We start from the raw sequence: 26,390 nt of genomic DNA, 5'->3' as shown, positions 1-26,390 counted from the left end.
TAATTGGTGTATCTCAAATAACTTCACATATTAAATTACACATCTTCCTTTTGTTTTATATTTTCTACATACTTTGTCTACCCAGGGGCTGTAATAAAGCTATGCATGTCTTGGCTGTTGACACATAACTTGTGGAGCTGGACCTCCAAAAGACAAACCCATGCATTGTTAGTGAGCTACAACACTAGCAGTTAGTTACAACCTTTTTCTATTGCATTAAAATGCAATAATTAAAAAATAATTTTGTAAATGAAAGGCTATGCTTTTCCCCTGCTATTTTGAACATGACTTTCTTCTTGCTTTGTGTTTCTTATGTCCCTTTTTTTGCTACTCGGTGTCTGATTTAGCTTTGCGCATATTGTGAGCCAACGGAACAAATCAGTGTCTGTGTGGTGACAGTGACACTGGATCCAAAGTGCCTGGAAAAGCTTGCTGCTCTCAATCACATCCTTGTTACCACCCAATGTAGTGGTAAATCCCTTATAAATTAACAGAATAAACTCTGGGAACTTTGGTTGTTCCAGTGATGAAGTCACAAGGGTTGGTGGTCGGGCTGAGCCTGCTCACTGTTGGCACGAGGTTGTGGCTAGCAGATGTCACCCTCTGGGCTCGGTACTGCTGCTTTATCCAGACTCATTTCATTTAATGCAAGTGGCCTTTATTAGGTTTAAGAGTTGTATTGTGCGTCCCACAGATCTTTGAACCAGTTCTGCTTCACTTTTGCAGTTCAGATCTCTTTTTTTTTGTGCTACCTGTGACCTAGCCCAAGCATCTATTTGAAAGATAATAGACAACTCCTAAGAGTTTCACTACAGTGACATAATACTCTTATATGTATTATGAGCACTTGTCCTCATGGATCAATGAAAAGAAATATGGAAAAAATGAAAGAAAATCAGAACAGACCATTTAGTAAGTCTTTTTCAAAATCAAACCTATGAAGCACAAGATTTTAATGAATTTAAATTTTTCTACATACTTAAATTTAGAAGATGCTTTTATCTTGGTGGTGGTTTTGGAGAGTGGTGACACTTTCCAATTCAGGAATTTTCTTTATATTTGAGCTTAGCAGTCTGTTAAAGAAAATGGTATGTGTGTATCTATATTAGAGAAAAGATTTTGGTATAAAAGCCTGTCTCAATTAGAGAAAAATTATTTATTTAGCAAAATCTTAGTTATTAGTACACAACTTTTTGAAGCTTAGAGTTTTGTCCATAATTAGTAATCCAGTTTCTTTTCCTCACTTGTAAATAGCAATCTGGTGCAAAGCAACTGTTTGGCACTTGACTATTTGTAAAGTACTCTAGTTAGTACTAGATCAATAAATCTTTATAACTCGTGCCAAGTCTCCTCAGTGTCTAAAAAAGGAATTTTGTGCACATTTTAATAAAGCCAAAATAGCAGGCTAGTGTGTTTAATATAGTTGTGTGTTAAACAGAGAAAGTGCATAATATCAGTATTTGTAGGAATGTAATCCACTTTTCAGTCATTAGCAGCCAAGCAATAAGGAAAAGTAAAAAGCAAAAATTACCATAGTGTTTTCAAATCTAATTTGCATAAAACTGTGGGTATTCCTAATAGACACAGAAAGTTCACTTGCCCGACTTGTGAGGGTTTGTTTTAAATTACATGTGTGCCACATGAAATAATTAAAGTACAATGCATTAATACAACTTAATTTAAGCAGATTCTAATATTTTCAAAAAAAAAAATACATGGATTGTCTGAATAATTTCATTACATGATATGTGGCAAATGGGCCTTCAGAAGAAAACAGATACTCTTAGTGGGGAAGAACACCAATCTTATTAAATCTAGAGCTGTAGCAAGTTCAGGCTCTGATTTGAAGCTGTGCTAGTGTTGTCATATTTTAATAAATTCATTCAATTATTACATGTTTTAGCAATTTTATCTACAACATTTTTCTTGGGAAATTTTAAAATCTGATTTACTGTGTTTGGCTATTATAATTATTTAAGATTCACTTAGAACCTTGTATAAATGATATCACCCATTAATTAAAATATTCCACATATAATTCCACAGAAGAAATGACACCTAGTACTTTATTTTCATCTCCTGTTCCTCTACTGCTTTGTCTCCATAGTAGCAATTAGGAACTACATTTTTCTATGTGCTTTATACTATGTTTGGTAGTGATAAAAATGATTAATGATACTCTGAGTAATCCTCTTAGTATATATAACTAAGAACGTATCTTTGTGGACAGATGCAAGTAAACATTAATTTTGCTGCCTGTGCTCATGAGCAGCTTATGCCAAGCTGGCTGGACCCAAACCAGTGCTAATCTGGAAGCCTTATCTCCACTCTCATGTCGTGTTATACCTGAACTGCTTTCAGTGTGGGAAAGTCAGTACAGATTGCAGATAAGCAAATAAAATTGGAGATAAAGTAAAGAAATTAGAAAGTAGGTTCATGCCATTATTTAGGACCAGCCCTGAGGTCTTTCTCAAGCTGTCCTTGGGGTGTGATGCTTCTTTTTGCAGCCATATTGGATGGAAAAATTTCTTTTTAACACAGCTCAGGTCTAGGAGGTGAACAGCAGGTGGCTTTTACCTGCTTCCAGGATTGTCTTTCCCTCCAGTTGTAGAGAGGGAAAAGGAAGCTGTAAGAAGGCTGGAAGAACAAATGCAGGGCTTTGCAAGTGTGAGGCTCTGCCTGTGAGCTGGGCTGGTTGGATGCCTTCTGGGGGATTTCTAGCAGAGGTGTGTGAAGTGCAGGGAATCAATCCCCACTGGTGTGAGTAGACTGGAAAACATGAACGCCCAAATATTCAATGATTTGTCTGTATTTCATCTCTGGAAATTGGAAGAGTATTTCCAGGTTCCCTGGACTTGCTGAAGGTCACATTGGCCGTGCAGATTTTGCTCATGCAGCAGAACCTGTGCACAGCATGGCATGAGCAGGGCTCCTTGGCTAACGGCGGCAGCTGGAAGCGTGGCAGTAGGAAACAGGTCAGGCTGTGCTGTGGGAGCATCCTTGGTTTCCCCAAAGGCTCCTCAGAACAACAGGCCATCAGGTGCCCATCAGAACAGCTTTCCACCTGACTCAGCACACCCTGACTTGGCCAGGTCACAGCGAGTTTGTTCTTTATAATGAAGAATGACAATTCCAAAGTTGTTGTGCTGTTGCTTTACCAAGGGCTGGGGGGCAGTTGTATATCCCTGTTTTCTGTAATGTGTGGTTTCCTTGCTTGTTTTGCTGAAGACACCACAGCAAATGTTAGAAATTTTTACCAAAATAGGTGTAATGTGATATTAAAATAGGTGTAGATTAATTTTGAAGGAAGGATGGTTTTTATAGTTCACTCTCTCATTGCACTTCTTACTTCCATTTATGGAATGACTCTCCAAGAGAGAAATGATGACCTTAAAAAAAATGTAAGGTGATATGTAGATACTGTTTTCCACAGTTAAAGGTCACCTTGACTTTTAATCTTGACTGCCATACTTTTCTTCTCATTAAAATATTTGACAAGAATTCTTTGCATGAATGAACAGTACAGAACACCTTAAGACTACTCAATTTGCACTAGAGGCGTTGCATTGTCATAATAAATAATTGTACTGGCAGCTAAAAATCATTATCTGGTACACACATTAACAAATAACATGCTCTTTTATACATTTATTACCTTGAAAAACCTGTTTTTTCTCATAAAGGGATTAAGCAACAGCACTGAGCATGTTTCTTAGGTTTTTTAGGTTTGAATAGTAAATTCCCTGCAATAGTATAGAAAGAAAAGAATATTTGCCAAACACTTTGATTCCAAACAATTGAATATTTTTAATTATTGGCTTTAATGATTAATTTCCTATTATGCAACTCTGCTCCCACTCTAGTTTGTCAGCACTTGAAGTGAAATATATTTCTGAACATCTGTTCAAGTGTCTCTTGGTCTAATTTCTTTTATAGGAGCCAACCTAAAAATATGGGGCTATTTTAACATAGAAGCTTTGTTATTCACTATACCCAGATGTCATTCTGAAACAGAACAAACTCAGGTTTAACTGTCATGAAATCTGACATCATAAATTTTATAACACTGAATAATAAGCCAAAATGAAAATCACTATGCATAATGCAGAAAGTCTTGTAACTTGACCTTTACGTAAAAGGAATGATTATATGTAAAAAGAGATTTGTGAATTAAAAATGTAATTCTTTTCACCCTCTGTAGCTTGAGGGTTGCTATAGGCACTGAGTTTTTATTGTTATTTTTATCCCACTGAAATGAACACAGTTTCCAGCACTCAGCTGAGAGGACATGCTGAAGTGGAACAAGGCGAAAATAGGTCAGAAAGTGATAGGCCAAGCCAATTCCCTTGGAAAACCACAAGCAATCCCAGGCACACTGATGAAATTTTTTAATTGTGTATATTTGACTACAGATTGTTAGTCTGTATTAGGAACATAAGGAACTGGCTGACACTGAGCACCAAAGACCAAAATACCAAATAGTCCAAGTTGCGAAAATCCTCAGTTCTTAAATTTGTTTAACATCTCTTGACAAGTGCTATTGTTTGTGAAGTAAGTGTTGAGGGTGCTCATTGCCAGAAAGAGTCATTACTGAAAAGTCTTTTGTGTTTTAATTAGTCTGTGGTTTAATTGCAATACATTTAGGATGCTGATTGCATGAAGGGAAATATGAAGAATAGATCACACTCATCTCTACTGAGACCTGGATTCAGTTGGCAAATTGAAAATTGTTACCTAAACTTTTTTTGTTTTCAGTTCCGTAGTCTTTCAAGACACCAATTTCATTGTGTGAATACTTGTGGTAATTGAATAAATGTTTGAATATTGCCACCAAGCTGTGAGACTTGAAGAAATTTGTTTCTAAACCCATGCAGGCAATTTGTTTGACATAATCAGTGCCTTTAGATTCATGATTACATGAAAAAGAGAACTGGTGTTGACTACCAGAAATCACAAGAAAAAAAGAAATCTTTTAATTGCATGTCTGTGTAACATATTGCTTGTATTACTTCTCGACATTGTATGTTTCCTCCTATTCTGAAATTTAAAAAGGCACGCTTACTAAGTTCTCAGTCAGCTAAACTGACATTAATATTGGAAATCCCAATCAGCTTTCTGAAGGAACAAGAGTAGGAAACTTAGACTGTATAACATCTAAGTAGAGACTTAGATGTAATGCTGATTGTTTCCATAAACACTGTGCACTTTGACACATCTTTGTCTAATCGGCTCCCCCTTATGCCTCTCCTGAAGGAAACCTTTTCTTCCCTCCTGTATGGCTTTGCTTTTTTTCAAATTAGAACCATATCATAACAACTCTGTTCTGTTGAATGGCTTTCAGATTTAGTGACTAAAACAACAACCAAAAAAAAAAAAAAACCCCAAAAAAACCAAAAACACAACAAAAGGAATATGAAACCCGCAAAACACTGTCCGACAACACAGAGAGAAGTTAAATCTAAATCAGGTTTTCAAGAAAATCACCAGAGAATCTCTCAATTTAAATTTTATTTGCAACGAATACCAGCTACCTACTCATAGCTAGTTAGCATTTTGACTTGTGGAGATGTTTGCAAGGACAATTGTGCACCAAAACCACTGTGTTTTATTTCTGGTTGCATTTTCAGAAACTCTGTAGTTTCTGATTAAAACAGCCCCAATATTCTTATCTGGGAAGTGACCACGTTTTAAAAACTGAAGATCCTGCAGTTGCCAGCATTTCTGGGTCCGTTGACTGAAAGAAGCTATGTGTGTCTGTCGTACATATCTGCAGGTTTTTTCCTAGAAAAGTGTTTTGCATATATGTAGCTTTAACTCCTTGAGCAGGCTGATTAACATCTGCTTGTGTGCTTGAAATAACACCCATGCTTATGGGCTTTTTGAATGAAAATACAAATGTCATTTCTATGATGCAAATAGTTACTACTTTTTTTTTTTTTTGATTGCAAGTTAGAATGTCTCATTTTTAAATTTCTGAATGGAACATGTAGATAAATTTGCTGGAAAGAGCCCAGAGAAACTCTTCAGCAGCCGTTTCCTGCCGAAGCCCAGCAGCAATCCCTCTGCTCTGCCACGCCGTGCGATCCTGGATGGCAGCCGAAGGGGCTGTGACAGTCATCCTCAAAATGCCACATATGGCACACAGGCTAAATGAAGTACTGTACATCTTTGTCCTGTCAGATGCTTTATTTCAGAAACATGTCACCAGATCAAAGTCAAATATGTACTCTTAAGAAGGTTTTTTTTTTTTCCCTGAATAGAACACCACATCGTGTTAAGGAGCTCTGTAAGTTAAGGGATGATGACAGAGTTTAGCAGTTCGTACCCTTAGAGCAGCCTCATGAGTAAAGGCAAGCTTTGGGACCTCTCCTGTTCTAGATGCCTGATCCTATACCTGTCAAATATGTTATGTTAAGGGTGTCTGCAATTGGCCATGCCTCACTGCCATTAAGCAAGGCTAACTCAAGGAGATGATAATATTTTGTATCTGTTTGAGAAGATTTAAATCTTCTTACTGGTGAGGGGGTTTACTAAAGCTAAAATGGATTTATCAGCAGGTATCAGAGAAGTTAAATAAACTAATAGGTCTGCACACTTGTTTTAGTAGCCAGTCATCATCTTTTTAAAAAAAAATATGTCACAAGCATGTATCTTCACTAATTTTACTTTTCCACTGGGCAGTGTACTGCTTTCATCTCCATCTGCCAATTCACCGAGGTCAGTCTAAAATTAATCCAAGTCAGTGTTATCACCATCTTGAACAATGCTAATGAATTTTCCATTAGTAAGATTACTACCAAAATACTACTGGTGAATGTTTTCTACATCACAAGACAGTCTGGAGGGAGATATGTATTCATCACCATGGAAACATGAAGTTCATTTTAAGTAGTTTTGAGTTTATTATTAAACCAGCTTCAGTCACGGCTGATAGTTCTGTTGTGAAACTTGCTTCTTAACTGAAGGCACTTTGGACATAATCATGGCTGGTTCTAAATCCTGAACCAAATATGTCATTTAGCTCTGAAGAACTTCTTCTTGTGGAGCTCACTCCTTTCATTCCAAGAGAGGACCCTATATGTGTGGCTGATTTACTTCTCAAACACGTTGCCAGTTGTATTTCTCATACCTTGAGAAAAATAAGATAATTTCTCTGTAATTTCTGGTGCTGAAGAAGTGATGTGTGTTCTTAGAGACATGTGGAAGTTTATGTGCATAAACTGTCACTTTTTGCCATTGGTAATAACATAATGACTGACTACAACATGATTTCACCAAAATCATGGAATGGTTAAGTTAAATTTCAGCATTACTACAGGAATAGCACTTGGCACAGTCAGATTGTTTTCTTTTTATTCTTTTATTTTTTTCTCCCTTCAGATTATTGCTCGTAGGAAGTTTAACTTGGTAAAGAACAACTGGCTGACTGACAGTCAGGTATACTAAAAGTTGGGTATAGAGATGTGTATCTTTGATATTTGAAGTCACAGAAAAACAAAGTATACCTCAAAAAACTGAATTTAATTGTGAAAAGTATGAGGAGGGTTTTTTAACTGGAAAGCCATCTTGGTGTGTTTATAGCCATTTAGAATATAAGAAACCGAAAGGCAGATATGGAACTTTGATAATGAGGCAGTATATATCTTTAAAATATTCAGACTCTTTTTAATGATCCCTTAGTATAACTCCTAGAAGTTGAAGGAGAGAGTTCCATGCAACCACAGCTCCTTGATGGTTACATTGCTTGCTCACTGCTGGTATCAGACAAATTCAGAGCAGAAACCTGAAAGGTGAAAGCCTTCATACTCTTCTCCCTAATCTTTTAATCCGTTCATATTCTTTGACCCCCTGCATTAGGCCTCCATTATTAAATCCACCTGGGCATGGTAGATTGCTTTCCTCCCCAGAAGAAAGGAGAAGAGCTGTTTATGAAAGTAAAGGTGAAGAGGACTGCTAAAAGAAAATTAGTGTTGTGTGTGAAGCTCTATAGAAGCTTCTGTGATAACCTGGGGCTCTTAGTTGGGGGAGGTTGAGAGATGGTTTCTGTGTACAAAGCTGTATTTTCCTTTTCAAATATTTTGTTTTGTCTGTTTCTTTGTTGTGGCTATTGATGGTTAGCAGCAAGGTCCCCTACAGGCTGAAATGTAATCTTTTCCTTTTGGGGATTTCTTTGGGGCTCCAGTAGAAAATTTCAGCAGAAAATTTAATTTCATCACTAACAAATACATGTTGAGAGAGAGGCCCCACCAAAAGGTGTCTGTCCTTTGTCAGGTAGAGTTGTCTGTGATCATGGGCTGTCTTGATTTGATATCACTAACTGATGAGAAAAAAACTTCATGCAAATAACATATTTGGAAAAATTAATTTCAGAACAGACTCGTGAATGGCTTTTCCCTAGACGGGAACAGTTGAATAATGGCACTACACAGTGGCAGACATTAAATCGGAACATATGTTTGTTAGCTTTTGACTTGAATTTACTTACTCTAGTCAATAATAAACTGGGATTTCGGTAGATGTAGAACTGGATGTAAATATTTCTCATTCTCTTTGTGATAAAAGATACTATGTATCATTTTTTCAGTAAATTTTTCCTGTTAAGATGCTGAGGTGACCACTTAAGGTAGGTTTTTGAGTGACCTCCTTTAAATATGCTTTAAAAGGATCAAGGGAAATGGTGTACATTATGTTTAAATGCTACTCACACATGCCCGCCCCCCAAATACTACATCTTTCTTTATCACCTGCACCTTTTACATAGCTGCTTTCCCTCCAGCAGGATAACTGTGCAGTGCCTCTCCTCCAGATGCCTGTTCAGCATGGTAGCACTCCCTCATCTCCCTTTGCTGTTGGAGATCTCCCCTTCTGCTTGAGTGATCCCATATATCTCCTGTCTGAAGTGCTCAGGGCACTCAGGATACTGTTTGGCACTTAAGTCCCCCCAAGTCACAGCCCTGAGTCTGTTTGTTGACCCCTCACACTTGTGGCTGCTTCAGGTAGAAATTTCTTACTTTTGTGGATTGCTGCTGGGTGGTGCTTTGGGCCAACAGCGTTGAGCAGTGAAAGCCACAGGGACCAGGACAGGCAGAGTTTCAGGTGCTGGAGGCAGTGGCATTGCCCAAGGTGAAGGCAGGGGGCTCAGGCTGGGCCATGCAGGTGGGCACAGTAGGACAATCAATGCAGGCTCTTCCATGGGGGCTGTCACTACAGGCTGCTGAACACCACCAGCTCAGGCTCATGCCCCGTCCTTAGCATGAGAAGTGTGTACATTCCCATCAGTGCATTTATGGTGAGGGGTAGAAGGGCTGCTCAGCTTAAGCCTGAGCAGATGACAGAAGGGCTCACATAAATACCCAGCGCCAGAATTTTGCTTACGTCATGCATCTGTAAAATAACACGGGACAATTCTAGGAAATGAAAAACATAGAAATAAGCAAATAGTAAGTATGTGGCTAGCACTCCTAATGTAGGGAAGCCAATCTACATAAAAAAGGTCTTTTCTGCTTGTTTAGACAGCATCACTTAACCCTGAACAAATATTTAGATACATTATATTCAGTGGTATTTCTTTTCTTTTCTTTTTTTTTTTTTTAATGAATGGAGTTATTTGCATCTCTATTTTACTGAAGCTTGGTATTCTCTTCTGTGGAAACATCCCCTTCTGCCATGAGTGAAATGCCTTTCACCAAGGCTGCAGCAGTACAGAACTGCTTTTTGTCCTAGGGTTCCTTTTCTGAAACTTGCCAGGTCAAGTTTGTAGTTTCCCCTACAAAACTTGGTGCCAATAGATCTAATCCTTATTTCATTTGATAAACAGAAGTTGTAGTGCTACACATCTCTGTATTTTGCACTTGGCTGGGAATCTGCTTTGCGCTTCTCCCGCCTTCACCCCTCCCTTCTGCAACTGTCGGGTTATATTTGAATGCCAAAAAAACAGAATTAGTTTTGCACATCAACGCTGACTTATAAGGCTATTTGAAGTTAAAGCTCTTTGCCAGTTTCCATTTTCTTCACAGTGTTCCCTTCCGCTTTGGGTTTGAAGAAGAAGAAAAAAAAAAAGAAAAAGTTATTTAACAAAACTTGATCTGTTTAAAACTGCATAGTCCAGGCTGTCCTTCCTGTGCTACCACAGACAGCATGAGAAATGAAGGCTGAAGGATTCGGCCGATTTCAGGAAAAAAATGCCCCAAAAAGGTCAGGAAGAAATGGGAGCCTTTTGATTTTGTGCTCCCCGGGTGATATTCAATAACTCTTTTGGTCTTTATACTGTAGGACGTAGGCTCATTTGCTCAATTTGGGGTGACAGCAGTGTGTTTTGTCAGAACATAGCTGGAGTTTTAAATGAGGACGGCATTCTGAGGCAGTAGGAAACATCCTTTATCTTAGCAACAGGAGGGCATGGAAATGCAAGTTTTTTTGGCAGCAGTCATATAAATCTAGTGTTTTGGAGGGGCTGACCCTGCCTGTGTGGAAGGAGCGCTCAGCTTTCCTTTGACGGTGTGATTTCCTGCTCCACGGTGGAGAACTTGTCTGGACGGGGTCCTGAAGAAAGCCTACATCAATTACTTGAAAGGAAATCAACTCTGTCTCCAAATGCTTGGCAGCAGGAATATTCATTGTTAAGGGGTTATAAATATATATAAGTATACACGCACACAGCCTAACAAACGCTCTTCCATTTTCAAGCATGTGAACAGTGTTCAAGCTGTTACAGTGACACCCACTACCCCTTGTAATTAAACTTCTGTCAGTCCTGCCTTTGTGTAAGGCTTTTTCCAAGGGCCTTATAACTTCCCTAAAAAAAATAATTCTTGGACTTCAACAGAAAATGCAGGGTCTTAGCTTAGAAGGCTTATTTTCAGATTAAAAAAAAGTTTAATTATGTTTATCAATGCTTTCACGTTGTCAGAAATAAATAAGAAGAAATCTGTTCTCAACTGAGAACATTAAATTTAATATTTTTTTCCTGGTTCACTGAGGTCAAGTATATTCTAATTTATTTCCCCTTGAATTTTTTTTTGTTTCACGGCACTGCCATGAATGTAAGCGTCTTTAGGTAGTTTAGAAAATAGAAAAAATTATAAAGTGATATATCTTTGGAAAGCTGCTGCTGTGTAGTAACTCTTAAGCAGCTGTTACATCTTTTGTGTCAATAATCCTTAAATTAAAGAGTCATTAAGCGCTCAGTTACATGATAGATCGTATTGGCTCAGTGTAAACCTATTGTGTAAATCTGTAGAGAGAAGCCTTTTGTTTGCGTAAAGCATAATTCTGAGCCAGAGGAGTGCCTACATATGTATGTACTTTCTAATGCCTCATCATGACTCATTAGAATTTGTTTTGTAGAAAATTGATGCATTTCTGCTTTTTATTCTTTCCTATTTAAGGTGAAAAAACACATACAATCTTAAATTTTTTTGTGGTTCTTTGACCCTTTTGGATCAAAGCTTTCCTCTTTCCATAGTGCCCAGCACAGCGGGCTGGGACCTGGCTGTACTTCGTTTGTTGTGTCGCCATTCCAATGGAATATTCACACCAGCAAAAGAAGAAGCAGGAGTGAAGTCACCCTGAAAGGAGGAAGGAGTGGAGTAGGCAGTGCTCATATGGGATGCTTTGCTGGGAAATCACACATGAAATGGTGGCAGACCTTGAGCTGTGTGTTGGTGAGAGGTCCGTCCTGTGCTGGCTCCGTGCTCCCTTGGAGGGGACAAGTGACTAAGGGCACATGTTGTGACGTGCTGTGTAGATCAGCACTTCTATGCCTCAGCCTCGTGCCAGCAACCCGTCCTTGGCCTGGGCAGCCCAGCAGGAGCGTGGGGAGGTGTGTGCTGTGGCTGGCCAGGCCGGGTGAGGTGAGGCAGGGCTGTAGGAACATGCCAGATAACTCTGCCTGCCCCACCAAGTGGCCTCGTTTCCGTGCGTCCCTCCCATCTCCATCCTCTCGTATGTATTTCAAAACTGTCCCAGACCGTATATGCCTTGGAGAAAGATTAATTTTCAATGTAACACCCACAGAGAAATTCACGTCCAAAATATGTTCTTCTTGTGCCAAAAGAAGAACAATAAATGACTGGGAAGAAGGGAAAATACATTTCCAGACTAGAGAGGACCCACCTCCTGTCCTCCCTTAAGCAAAACCACATTGCTGCTGCTGTTTGGTTCCTGCGGATATAAGGAAGAGAAAATGTCAACAAGTAATGGGTCTCACCAGTGTGGAGACTGGTGGTGGAGTGAGGGAAATGATGCATTGCTCTGTTTCAGGAATTTTTGAGTGATCTGAAGACACCTTGTGAAAGCAAGGGGTCAGTGCCTCAAGCAAAGAGCAGTGAATTAATTGCCCAAGTAGGTTCAAATTCAAGTCCTGTCTGTTGCTGGTCTTGAGAGCCAAAGGTGGGCTGCAGCAGAAGCCAGTTTGAACACTTGGAGAAATGCAGAGGATCTGACTGTGGCAAGGCACAGAGCCTGGCACCAGGCTGGAGTGTAGGAGTGAGCTGCCTGCTGGGAAGGGCAAGGTCTTCCTACCTCTTGCATTTTCATGGTGCTTTCCCAGCCTGCCCTCCCAGCAGGGGTGGATCCTTGGGAGGATGGGTGGGGGTCTGCAGGAGCTGTCAGAGGAGAGCCACCCTGCTTTGCAGAAAGGGCTGGAGTGTGTCTGAAACTGGTTGCGCTCTTCAAATCATTGTATAAAAAGGGATGGTTCCTGACCACCTCCACTTTAAAATTGGATATTAAGGAAGAGGAAACCAGGGAAGAATTTTTCTGGATGTTTCAAAGTGGCAGAGCCAGGAATGGCAGCCACTCATCCTGACTTCCAGTTCCCTGCTTTGTTCCTGCTTGTTCCCATCCCAGAGCACTGGTGAAGACAGCTCCACCAGCACTGGTTAGACAGAATTATATGGAGTAGATCCAAACCTCATTTTTGGCCAGAACTGTGTAATGACAGCCTATCTGTAATGTTTCCATTTCGCAGATATATCCATGTTCATGGCAGGATCAACATGGGATACTCATGGGATGCTATTTTCTAGTATTTTTCTTTTTTTTCTCTTTTTTTTTTTTTTCTTTTCTTTTTTACTGGAAAATTAAAATTCATTTGGCTTTTCTGTTTTACAGGGAGGCTTTTAACTGGTGATTGGGACTTTTTGGTGGTAGTTGTTATTTTTTTTCAATATGCAGAGAAATGTTGTTTTTACTCAGGCATCTGTTTTAAGTTAGTTCTTGACCTAGTAAAAAACTTCATTCATTACATGGACAAATTGCTGATATCCAAATATTTTATTTGATTAATTGACTGAAGGCAAACATTTTCTTCAAAATACTGCAGTTTTACTTTAAAAGGAGCACTACAAATTGTTAGTGGATTTTGAATAATCAGAATGTTTAGTCAAGCAAACTTTCCATACTTTTTATTAATATATTTATCAATTGCACAGTTTAGCTTACAGAGATTCTCTGTAATCATAATTTATGTAAATATTAATTTTATTTTCTGTAATACCTCTAAAGTAATCACTTTTCTTGCCATTTGATGCTCTCTTCATTAGACACTTAATTTCCACTTTGTTTTTCAAAAGGAGTTGTTGTGACTCCTTGAAAAGCATGAAATCTCTAAATTACGAAATCCAAGCACTCTGCTTTGAGCCCCTGACGCCGAGGAAACTATCTGAATACACAAAATTAGAAAAACATACACAGAAGAGTTGTTTAAAATTCACAGCTGTCAACATGGAGTGTTTTGTGTGAGAGAAAGAATGTGGGGAAGGCTGAGTTCCCCAACTCTCCCCAGATGGATTGGCTCTCCTGCCTTCTCCCTGGGCATTGTCTGGAGGCTGCTGCAGGGATGCATTTGCATGGCAGCACAAAGGTCCTCTGTTGGAGCCCCTGCCCAGCATCTCCCCAGGCTTCCCCTTTAAAGGGGCCTTCCTGGCCACAGTGGCACAGCTTTTCCTGCACTGCTCTTTAGGAACACACAGAGATCTGGTGTTTTCAGAGGCTGCAGCACAGAGTGCAGGTTTCAGTGAGAATGAAGCTGCTGGAAGATATGGGGGCTCTGACTTTATTTAAAGAGTTATTGAAGATAAGCTGTGTTGGAACAGCAGTGGTTGTTTATTAGAATAAAGTTATTGGGAGTATTAGGATTGCCAGCTTTTTATTTATGCTGTATGACATGACAGAAATGGTATCACTGAACATCAAGTATAAGAATATGTAATTTTGTATGCTAATTATAGCCTGAGTTTTCCCACCAACACTGAGGAAAATGCATTATTTATCATTTTATTCTGCTTCAAAAGTCATAAAGCACCTTTAAAAACAAACAACTGAATAAACCTGATTACAAATGTCTCTGAGAATCTGATCTAGTATAATTAAACTTTTAAGTGGAAGTACATATATATATTTTAATAAATATTATCTTCTAATAATAATTAATTGTAGTCAATTTTTCTTCTTCCTGCCAATTTTAATATTATTCTGTGGCTTGGATAGCAATAGGGGTTCTGCACAGAGTAAATCTAGGGCACTGGAATTACATTCTGCAAATCTTAGGGTAGAAATTTGTAGAGAAACTGAGCTCTGCCTTCTCCCTTTTTTTGCAGAGACACCAACTTCTGTTACAACAGCCAAAGGTTTGTCAGCATTTCCACAGGGCTGTTTTCAGAGATTTACACCTTGTTGTAGGCTGAAACTTGGCAAACAGGCTTGCATGCCTGAAGGGATTTAGTGTTTAACATGTCTGAATATTAACATGATTAAGCAAAAATTGGATGACTTTATTAACCATAACTTGATTAAAGAGTGATTAGTCATTTTTATGTTTGAGAATAACAGCCTTTTGCATTTGGCGCAGCAGAAAGGAGTTTTTGCTGCTCAAGGTTCTTTTGCTTTTGTTCAGAGCACATTTAGTTTCCAGCAGTGCATCCTGCATGCAGGGAAAAAGCTTGAACTCAGATTAAAACCTAACACAGGTATTTTTTACACATATATCTCCTCACCCACATGAAAGATCCAAAGATATTTTTTGTATTTTCAAGCCACAAGACTTGCCTAATATAGATTTTCTCAAAAAGGACAAGCGTTTGCATGAGTGAAATATTTTCCTCAGCTTGCAGATGCTTATGCAAATGCACATAAACATCCACAGCGGTCACTTTGAGAAGTGCAGCATTGAAGGGAGCTGAAGAAAGAGCCCAGGCTGCTGCTTTGACCTCTGTACGGGGAAGGTTTTCACTAAACAAAGAAAATTATGTCTGGTACTGCACCAATTGACATTACTCGTGATGGTGCAGAAAAATAGCTGTGTTCTCACTAAAAAGGTTTGGTTTTTTTTAATCTGAAGGCAAATTTGATCCATTTTAATCATATTATATTTTGCTCAAGATACTTGTGGACTGCGTGGCTCCCAGGTCAGTGATGGGAAGGGATGTTCTGCCATTAGCTTCAGGAGCACCAATCATGTGCTGCCTTTTTTTTTCAGTGCCAGGAGACAGAGGTTAATAAAGATCTTCAGAGACATAGCAAAGCAACAACAAGTCAATACAAAACTTGAAAGACACTTACTCCCTTAAAATATGAAGTAAAAACATTGCAGTTAAAGCCTGGTGAAATTATTGTTTCAGTGGTTAAAACCGGGCTAATTTAGAATCTCAATCTCAAAAAGTAAACAATGAAGCTAAGTAATTTAATAAAAGTAACTGCTGAGAAAGACACTATTGATAAATATTATCATTTCATGTGCCATTGAATTTTAATTAGAATTTAGCTATCTTACATAGCAATTAACTCAAATGAGAATTCTACACAAACTGCTCTAGAAAAGGAGTGTTCATATATGCTAATGACTTCTATGCGTGATTAAACATTGAGAAAATAAACTCCAAATGTATGCTAATAAATGGCAAAATTTACTGTGTAGAATTAATATCTAACAGAGGACTGGAGAGATCTTTCAAAGCATGTGTGTATATTGTTTAATTCAGCACATTAAATTTCAAAATTTAGGGCCCTGCAAATGGTGCTGCTGCAGTTGCTCCCCTCACAGGAGCAGCTCTGCTGGGATAATGGAGATACCTACACCAGCACCTTCCCACCCTCAGTTTGGAAAGCTGTGCTCTCATTAAATTACTTGACCTTGGAAAATACAGGGGTTTTTGTATTTCCCACTTAAAGGCTGTATATATTTAATCTTCTGTTATAATTTTTTTTAAAAAAAGTATTGGTGATCTTATTCCTGATTCTTTGTTGTATTTCAGATGGATTCCAAGAAATGTAAAGTAAGAACTAATTTATTCACATCCTGGTTTATTATTATAGGTGGCACTATCAGATTTTGATTAATTAAATGGTGATTACTTAGCCATGTCCATCAAGAGCTGATACCAGACCTCATTTTTTGTTTTGTGTGTGGAGGTTTTAATTGCTGTAGGCTCTCACTAAGGATGTTAAAATGTGATGGGAGAGAGAATTGTACCCAAAAATCTGCCTTGTTCTTGCTCAGCAATAACCAAATTGTGCTCTGTTCAACAGGCAGAAAAAACATTGCTGTGCAGCTCTGTCATATATTTGCTTGAAGGAAGAGTTTAGTGAAGTGAAGCAAGGCTGGAATGACTGTTTTCTGATGTATGTTGGACAAGAAAAATTAATCTGTGCATGGTACTTGTTTTGGCTGTGCTTCAGAAGCCATCTCTTGTGATGTCACCTGTAAATAGCCAAGAACTTTGACATCGACTCTGTGTGAAGCTGTTTAAATAAGTGCCTCATTTATAGAATCCTGCTGCCTGCGAAATGGCTCCAATGGTGTTATCCTCACGCCTGAGGGGAAAGTTAAATAATGAAGCCCCAAAGAGTTTCTAAGTGGGGAGAAGAAGCACAGGAGGAAGGAGGAAAAGAAAGCTAATCTGTGACAGTACAATCTCATTTTATCTCCTGACTGTATAGGGGTCAGTAGTTAAAAAAACATAGCATAAAGCCAAAGAGACGCAAAAGGTGTGTACTCACCGTTTCTCAGTTAATGTGCATATTTAACTTGATAGTTATACTTGAAACTTGAGACAACTCAAAATGAATGGATTGAGAAATACAGGTATAGTGCTCTGTATTCACAGGATGGTTTAAGCTGATTTTTCTGCAAAACAGTCTCAAGGGTTGTTAGATTTGAAGGAGTTTTTTTCTAAAGAGATATTTATAAATACAGTATCTCTAAAGAGATATTTATAAATATATGTGCATATAAATTTTACTCCAAGGCCGATGCCTTTGTCCTTGTTTGCAGTTGTGAAAATTCTCACAGTAGCTCATCTACATTCATCCCAAGGAGGTTTTGGCCATAAATTCTGCTGTACAGATGCTCTTACACAATGCTACTGTTAATGTGCAGAAAAATAGTAATTGTGTGTGACTAATAATAGTGCGTTTTTGATCCTGTGTATTACAGCACTAACGTTCACTTCCCTTGGCACCACCATAATATTTAACAAAGTCCTAGTTCACTTTGTCAGTAAGCTTGGGGGAAGAAGAAATGGATCTTTCTTATTTTGTTGTACAGAGCTTCTGATTAGATCAAGTCTAACCTTTGGGATAGATCAACCTATCCTTTGGGATAGGTTTTTGCCCTAACAGCTCACTTGAATTTGTACACTTTAAATAGACATGTCCAAACCAATGATTTACAGACATGATTAATTGCTAAACTATCTTTCCTATAGGTTACATACAGGTCCATGGAAATTTTGCTTGCATTTCTATTGTTCTTGATACAATTTCGATGGACTTTGTCAGTGGTTTCCAATAAAGTCTTAAGGACTGACACTGGATTCCTAAATGTGTCAGCCAACCATCGTGGAAGATGAACTTTTTTATTATTATGGAACACATTCTGCTGTTAGCTTGGGTTTTAGAATGTTATCCCTTCAGTTTTAATTTATTGATATGTTAAGCGTTTATTTGCCCCAGTTTCCTTCATCAAGAACACAAAAGGTTTCCCAATGCAAGACCATAGCAGACTGTTATCTAAAGTTTCATGCTCTGTAAGCAATAGAATTACCAGTGTGTACTTGCCAAGTAGCTTCAGAATGACAGTTTACAAGCATCAGGTCAAGTAATCAAAATGTTATAGTGGATATTTGCTACAAATGTAAATATATCAAGTATCTTTAATTGTGTTGTTTGCAGTTAAAGTAACCCAATGTCATCTTATCTGGAGGTTATCGTCTGAATGTTTTGAGTAAAGCTATAATAATATTTATTTTTGTTTTATGTGATGAACAAGTCTTAAAACTAAATCTGGTGAATTAAGAGTTGTATTTCTGAGGAGCTAACTACCACTACTTGACTGCTGTTGTAAAACTTTATTAGGCAATACATCTGACCTCAAATTGGAAATTTGTGTTGGAACCAGTTTAGGGAATCATTATAGCTCTGTTGTTAATTTTATATTTGTCTAATAAAACACAGCAGGAAGTACATGACATGTGCTAAAGCAACTGATGGTAGCTGCTAGTCCTGGTTTTAACTACTGTTTCCTACCATGTACAGGCACAGGATAGGAGAAAAATAAATAGAACTTAGTAAAAGAAATTATTTTCTTTGCTAGAAAGTTGCTGTGAAGTACTTTGTGGCTAATTCTAGGGAGGAGGTTAATATTGTTATTACCAAATATATATTTGTAATGAAAAATGTGCATCACCATGATTTTAAAGATAAAGATGGGGTGGATTTATTCTGTCATTTTCCAGATTCTATTAGGAGCACCATTCACTTCCTAATGATGTTACCTGACCAGAATTTATTTTGGGGAATGAGCATGTTAAAAATGGGGTAAAGGAAGATAAAGGAAGAATGGCTAACACAACAGTTGCAGAAGTGACAGAATCTGAAGAGGAAGATTTGAAGGCTGAATATAATCAAATTAAGAATGCCAGAGAAATCCCATGCCAAAACACAGAATGAACTGGTAAATCATAATGGTGATCTAACAGGTTTGTTGATTATAGTATGTGGAGAGAGGACTACTGTAAATCCAGAATAAGACATACAGCATCAGTACTTGAAAACAGGAGAGGAGTAGAAGGGATTTGATAAACAGCAGGGTTTTGAGTCAGATCTCAGGAGTAAACCAGTTTTTAAAAAATTTAAAGAAAACATGGTTGAAGGCCTTGAATTAAATGCAAGGTAGGAAGTGTGAGTTTCCCCATGGTAGAGCAAGCCAACTTAACCTGATTTTTTTTTTTTTTTTTTTTTTTTTTTTTTTGGTGAGGCAACTGGATTTCTATTTCCTTTTGTACACAAAGTAAATGTATTTGATCTAATCTCTTTGTAATTTAGTGAAGCATGGTATATTCGTGCAAATATGCCATGAGAAGCATGGAGCAAAACTGGTGAGGATGAAAATTGGTACAGGCTTTGTAAGGTGACAAAAAACCACATTAATGGTGGATGTGGAGAACACTACACCAGTATTGAAGATCTGCAGCCATATGATAACTGGAATGGGAGGAAATGTCACTGTGCAGGGTATATTTGGCCACATGCTGCACATACCCCAATACTGGCTTGAGGTGGCTGTTTCTTTTTTGGGCTTCCTGATCTTAGATAATTTGGTTTGATCTTGGAAAGCTTCAACCTGCTCCAAGCTGGGTCAGGTCAGTTTCAAGGAAGCAGTTCTTCCACATAATTTTGTAAGCTCCATCAAATTCATCTTTGCATTTTCTCTCAAACTGTCAGGTTTGACTACATTTGTCCTTTTCTTTAGAATGGTGTCCAGCCCTGCTCAGTTAAAGCAGTGAACCATGCTTTTTCTCTTTTGTGAGTGTTAAAAAAGAGTTAATATACATTAGTGAGCTTTGGTTATAGCTTATCCTGAGCCATCTCTACATCAGTTCTTGTCCAGATTATCATCACTCTCATTTAAACAGCCCTTTGGCTCTTGTGGCATGGGTGCTGTTTGGCTGCCATATTGATCACTAGAAAGAACCTCTCCATTCACACAGTCACAGTTTGCTGCCTGCTTCCTCTGCATTTCCACTTTGTGCACGCTCAGCAGCCCTAAATACCAAGGCTGTCTTCATTCATTAACTCCTTCCTTCAGTCATTCATCCTTGCAGACCCACAAGTGTAACTGGAGGTGCCAAGCCATGCTGGATATGTTCTTCAGAGAACCTCAGTCCATTTGAAATGGCTAATTTTTTTCAAGTGAATCAATGCACAAACTTGGCAGTAGAAGAAATGTGGACTGTATTCTCACTTCAACCTTTCTGAGGTCAGCGGCAATATTAACAGGGCTTGTTTAATTTCTGTTATTTACTAAAAGGCATTATTGTCCTTGTTGCTGTTCAGAAAATGGAGACACACGCAGGGAAAAACTAAGAATGTTGAAAAGAATACTCCATAAATTTTTCAGCTATTTTTGAGAGCTTTGACTCATCTCTTTTTCATTTGTACAGATTTAATTCTATTTTTTAAAAGCTTGGTCTTTACACAAAGAAAAAAAAAAAAAAGAAAGGGAGAAGTGTACATTGACATACTAAGTGGAAAACCTCAAGAAAAATTACAGTAAATTAAAATTTATTTCCCAAGGGACAGAACATATTTCAGTGGGATGAAGGAAGAAACTAATAGACTTTCTATGAACAGCCATTTTTATTTAAAGAATAAGCTTTCAGGCAAATATAATTCTGCAACCTCCTGAGGATAGCCTTTTTTCTTGTTAGGAATAATATCAATTAAAAGTGCACAATTAAAAGCACTGAAAGTTTGTCAGTGTACATTTTCCATGGAGCTGTGCTTTCTATTATGCTGTTGCTTGCTTAACATGCTTTGTGGTGCTGGTCTTAGCAGGAGCTGCATCTGTGCTGCCAGTCTGCAGACAGTAATTAGTTAATGCTGCCAAACATAAATGAATTGTGTCTGCTAATCTAAAGCACTTCCTAACAAATCAAACCTTTTAGGGGTATTTTACAATTTTCAAAGTATAAAATTTGACATTCTGGGTTTTTCTCACCTGTTGCTTTCTCCTGAGTATCTGTTCTGGAGGGGTGAAGGGGTTTTTTTTTTTTTGTTGTTGTTCAAGTCCAGATTACATCAATTGTCTTGCACAGCACACTCAGACCAACAACACAACTGAGCAGGCAATGCTGCAGAGGCTGTGTGAAAGTGAGAAAAAGAAGAGAAGGACTTAAAACAGCCGTTCTGCCAAAGAAGATATAGAAGGAAATATGCCCAGGAAAGGGTTTGCAGGTTGGCATGTTCATCATGGACTGAGGAGCAATTAGGGTATTTTTTCAGCCATTACACTTTCATTCTCATCTTCTACTGACACTGTTGTGTAGGTTCTGACTGTCTTCAGCTCAGCTCTGTTCAGCATGGCTTGGCTGCCACCTTGTCCCCTTCAGCCTCTTTTCCTGCACCACAGTTTAGAGTTACTTTTGATCCCTCACGCTTTTTGACTTGACAGCAGCCGTATTGATATCAGATGAGTAGTTCTTAATCCACCCTAAGATCCATATGTGTTGTATTTCTTGGCCCAAAAGAGGCAATAAAGGGGTCTCTGCTTGAAAATCAGGGAATTTCATTGAGGATACAGGTAAATATATGAAATTTACTTCAGTGTTTAATTCTTATTCTTAAAGTTCCTTCCATTTTTCAAAGCACAGCTACTTGGTTTGATTTATGATGGCAGAGTCAAGTTGTGGGGAAAAAAAAAAAGACATTTTTGTTCATCCTAACCAAATGGTTCTCAATTGTTGAAAACTTCAGTTGCATTAACACTGAGGGTACCATCATTTTTCATTGATCTCCTTGAAAATCCATTTCTCACACACCCATACACACAAAAGATGATTTCAACAAAGTTACATGTTTAGAAAGTTGAATGAAAATACTCCATAGCTAATCTTGACAGTTCCAAGCTGGAGAAAAGCCAGGGCCCAGAACAACACACAGCGAGTACATTTGTAACAGAACCCAGAAATCAATACACATGACCAGATTTTCCAGTCCACCACGCTTATTTTGCAAAGGCAGCAGAGGTCTGGACGGGAGCATTCCCCATGTCAAGGGGACTCTGACGGCCAGAAGCTGTTGATGATGGCGTGGCTGCCTCGCATGCCAGTTGTCTTATCTCCTCACAGGGGAATGAGGGACAGCAGCAGGAGAGGAAAAGCTCTTGTGTCTTGTTTAACTGGAGATGTGCCCCACGGGAAGGGGGGGTGAAGGAGAAGCAGTGCTTGTATTAGGAGGATTCACAGAAAGCTTGAGTTCCTCAGAAAGCTTTGTGAGGCGGTTGTTAGCATTCCTCCATGCTGGAATGACCCATTTGGATTTTTTCTTCCACATTGCTTTCCAAAGCTGACACATCTTGGCAGTAAAATCTGCTGACTTTTCTGAACATCCAGCTGCCCAGCTGGAAGAGCTGCAAAATGGCTGCTGTGCATGCACTGACACAGTGTTGTGTGAATTAGGTGAACGTTGCATTTCACAGACTCATGAGGGTCAAGTTGGTCACCTGGCTGCAGCCTTTGAGACTGACCAGAGCCTGAAGGGTCCCTGTGCTGGTTCCCCTCATTGCTCACATGCTGCCTAAAGGTCTTGGGGATGTTCTGTTGAAGGTGGAGCTTTCATGACAGAGAAGAAATTTTATACCATGACAAAGAGTTGGAGGAAAACGCTCCTGCAGAATGTAGCTCTTCTTTTTCCTTTACTTGTCTAGACAGCCAGGATGCTTTGCTTTGTACATTGCAGTTTTGATGGATTTTAATCCCCAAGCTATTTTTGATTCCTGGTCACATTTGTGACATATACAGTCAGCTTTTCTTTCCTCCTTCAAGATGCATGCATCCATAGACTTGAATGGGTGTAGGAAAGATAAATGGCTAAGGGAAAAGGAAATTAGCCTGAATGTTCTTAGAGCACTAGCAAGGAGACTATATAAAGGCAGACTGTGTGACAGAGATAAAAACTAAATGAAAATTAAGGCTCAAGAGGAGGCCTGGCTGATGGGGGGAAGGAAGTCCAAATATTTTCAGATAATACCCAAAAGATGAAATGTAAAAAATGCTCCATTAAATCCTATTTCCCCCTTACTTTGATATTTTAATTTCCCATTTCACTTTCTTTCATAATTTCCTTCTACCATTCCAATGCTGCTTACTCTGTAGTGAAAACCTACTGTTGCAAATCATTTTCCCACAGACCCATCCTTTAGCCCAGAAATATTTGGTGTCTGTCCAGCTAGATTTTGATACCTATCAGAATACAGAGCTGGCAGAAGGGTTCACGTCCCTTTCTAAGATTGTAGCTGAAACATCAGTCAAAACAGCGAGAAACATGTGTTCTTCAGAAATAAAATGGCAAAAGTGGGATGTGCAAAATGCAGACATACTTTACATCATCGTGCAGCACTTAAGTATCTCTACAAACAGCTTCAGTTTTTAAATTATTTTCATTTTGTTGCAGGTTTCTTATGCAAAATGATAATTTGTCCATTCAGATTTATGTTGTTGCAGGCTTCAGTCCAGCAAAGCACTTAAGCACTCGATTAACTTTAAGCACATAAGTAGTCCCATTGCTGGATTGGGGCCATAATAGAGGAAAAGAATGTTTCAGTAGAAATTGCGCTTTTCGGGGGGTAGGTAGGTGTGTTTTTTGTTTTGTTTAAAGTGTCAACAGCACAGTTTATTTAGCTGCCTTTTAGACAGTAATCTTATTAGTAAAATTGGCAGGATTAAGAGGCTATTAAACAAAATCTGTGTGTTTTCACATCAGTTAAAATCTGTACTGTATTCCCTTGGAATACAACAATTCTGTTGTGCAATAACTGGATTTTATCACTTAAGATTGCATTAAAATACATTTATTAATCATTTGGCTGCTCTTGACTGGTGGGTTGGAAGCTGAAAAGGCAGAGAGGCTTTTCTGACTTTCAAAGAGTATTTTGTAGGATTTCTTGCAGTTTTCCTTCATCAATCAAACCACATTTGTTTACCAAGGAACATGTAGTCAATGTTAATTTTATGGACATTCTGCTGGGTCCAGAACGAAGCCATCTGTCCCCAAAGGTGGCTGGGGTGAGCAGTCTGTCCATCATGTGGGTGTGCTCCAGACGGTGAGGACAATGGATGTCGTCAGAGTTTGGCTGCTTTGTTTTCTTATTACAGAAAACTCACCACAGCATCTATTTCCTGCATCTTATCATTTTCAGATATGCATTTTTACCATGAAAAAGCCAGTAATCAATAAGATTAATTTTATTTGTATGTGGAAACCTCAGTGATCTTAATGAAAAAAAAAAAAAAAAAACTTTGTTAAAACCAAGAATTTAAAATGTGACAACAAACAAGCAGACACCAGAATTTTAAATCTAAGAATAGTAAAGTCTTCTCTGTCCCCTTAAAAATAAGCAAAATCAAATCTCCCCAAGGAATAAAGACTGTCTCTAACTATGTCATATACTTATTTGATAGAAAGGTTTCTGGTACTAATAGAATAAATAACCTGTTTGCTCAGAATTCACTTGTATTAACATTTATGGCAGTGATTTCCTTTTCATGTTTGTTAAAATACGAAGCTTTATATAGGTGCTGCTATGTTTGTACTAGAGATTCACTTACTCTGACAGCTGATATATTTGTAATTGTGATAGAATCCTGGCTTCAGTGCTCGGCCCTGCTCCTTTGATATAAGCAGGTGACTCCTAACATTTATTGATGGTTTGGGGGATGGTTTGATGGAAAAAGTTGAATCGTTGCAAAGTAATTCCTCAGGTCTTCTGAAGTTTATTATTGACTGCTTTGATCTTTGTTCTGCAGATGTAGAAATAACATTGCCTACAATCTGTAGGTGTTCTCTGTGCTTTTTCAACTAATTGTTTTGTGCATCTGACAAGATGCAAATTTACCCAGATCTGTCTACAAAGAGGCTTCTCTCCTGCCTGCTCTTTTTTGTAGAGAATAAAAAACTGCTATTTTTACCTACTTCTAAAAATTGATTCTGAGTGTGTCTCTCGACATGTCTGCCTGCCTTCACTGCTCCCTGACATCAGCAGCTACCTGCCTGTGCTGCAGCATCCATCCTGGCTGGCATGTGGGACTGAGCCAAGAAGGAGAACAGCTCAAGCTGGAAAAGAGCATTCCAAAGTGGGGAATTCCCTAGGCTGTACAGCAGAGAAGGAGTGTCACACACTGATAATGTTTCTCACACAGTCATTTACAGGCTGGTGGGCACAGCCTTGTGGTTACATAGACACACTCACTCTACCTTCTAAACCAGACAAAACTGGGCATCAGTAGAAGAGTAGCTGCAGTGGCCTGGAAACTGGGGAAATATGCAGGTGATCAGCTTGAGATGAGTTCTGCAATACAGTGACTCTTATTTGAGCTACTTCATTTTAAAAAGTGCCAATACCCTGATACTAGACAATGCAATTGATGAGTTTTGAAAGCTAAGGACAATGGAAGCTTCTTCCTTACATATGGACTTAAGAGGTAAATAGCTTCTCAGCCTCCTCAAGTATCATTTTACCTTTTTATAGGCTGCTCCTCATGCCCTAATACATTTATACAATGCTTATTTGTGAGGAGAATGTTTCTGAATCCTCAGGAGAATCAGAACATCTCATCACTTTTCATCCAACTTTAATTTAATTGTGTTGCTCAGGTATTTTTTGATGTTGGATCCTTTTCAGCAATCCTCTCTCTTAACAAAGCTGGATTTCCACTCGAATTTGATGTGAAAAATGCTTGAATAAGGAGTACCATGAAGACTCAGTTCTCATCCTTCTAAGTCATAAATAGTTATTAACTTGATTTCCGAAAGTGCTGAGCACCTAAAGCTCTTAGAAGAGATTAGCACAGGAACTGCTGATACCAAATTCCTCCTCTGGAGAGTACACACTCCCTCAAAGTCATTGAGAGGGGCTGGGCACAAGAAAACCACTTCTACACTCCCCTTCCAAACTGCTCAGTGGAATGAGGAAGAGAGATATAAGGACTGCCAACAGAGCAGGTGTGATTTCTTGCTTACTGGGAAATCTGCAGAGGGGCTGATATCACTGTTGACAGGGTGACTCTGATGTCACTGATGGCCCTGCGTGGTTCCTTGCACACCTTTCAGAGCCTGGTGGCTCCTCACCCCGTACTCATGGTAGATCACAGCACAGCTCCATTCTTAGGGGTTAGGATGCATCTGTTTCTTTAAAAATAGGAAATACCAATCCCTAACCTAACACTGAGGAGAAATATTCCAGAAAGTTTTTGAATGTGTAGCATTTGGTATTGGTAATTCTTCATTAAATATAAATTTCAAAACTATTTGGTTTGGATGTGAAATAATGGTTATTGCTGCTTATAGCCTGTAGATGTGGGTTAGAGCTCAGAACTCTTTTCTGGAAACTTGAT

Source organism: Taeniopygia guttata, chromosome 11, assembly GCF_048771995.1.
Source record: "Taeniopygia guttata chromosome 11, bTaeGut7.mat, whole genome shotgun sequence".
NCBI classification, from domain to species: Eukaryota; Metazoa; Chordata; class Aves; order Passeriformes; family Estrildidae; genus Taeniopygia; species Taeniopygia guttata.
Note: the sequence above shows the minus strand (reverse complement) of the source record.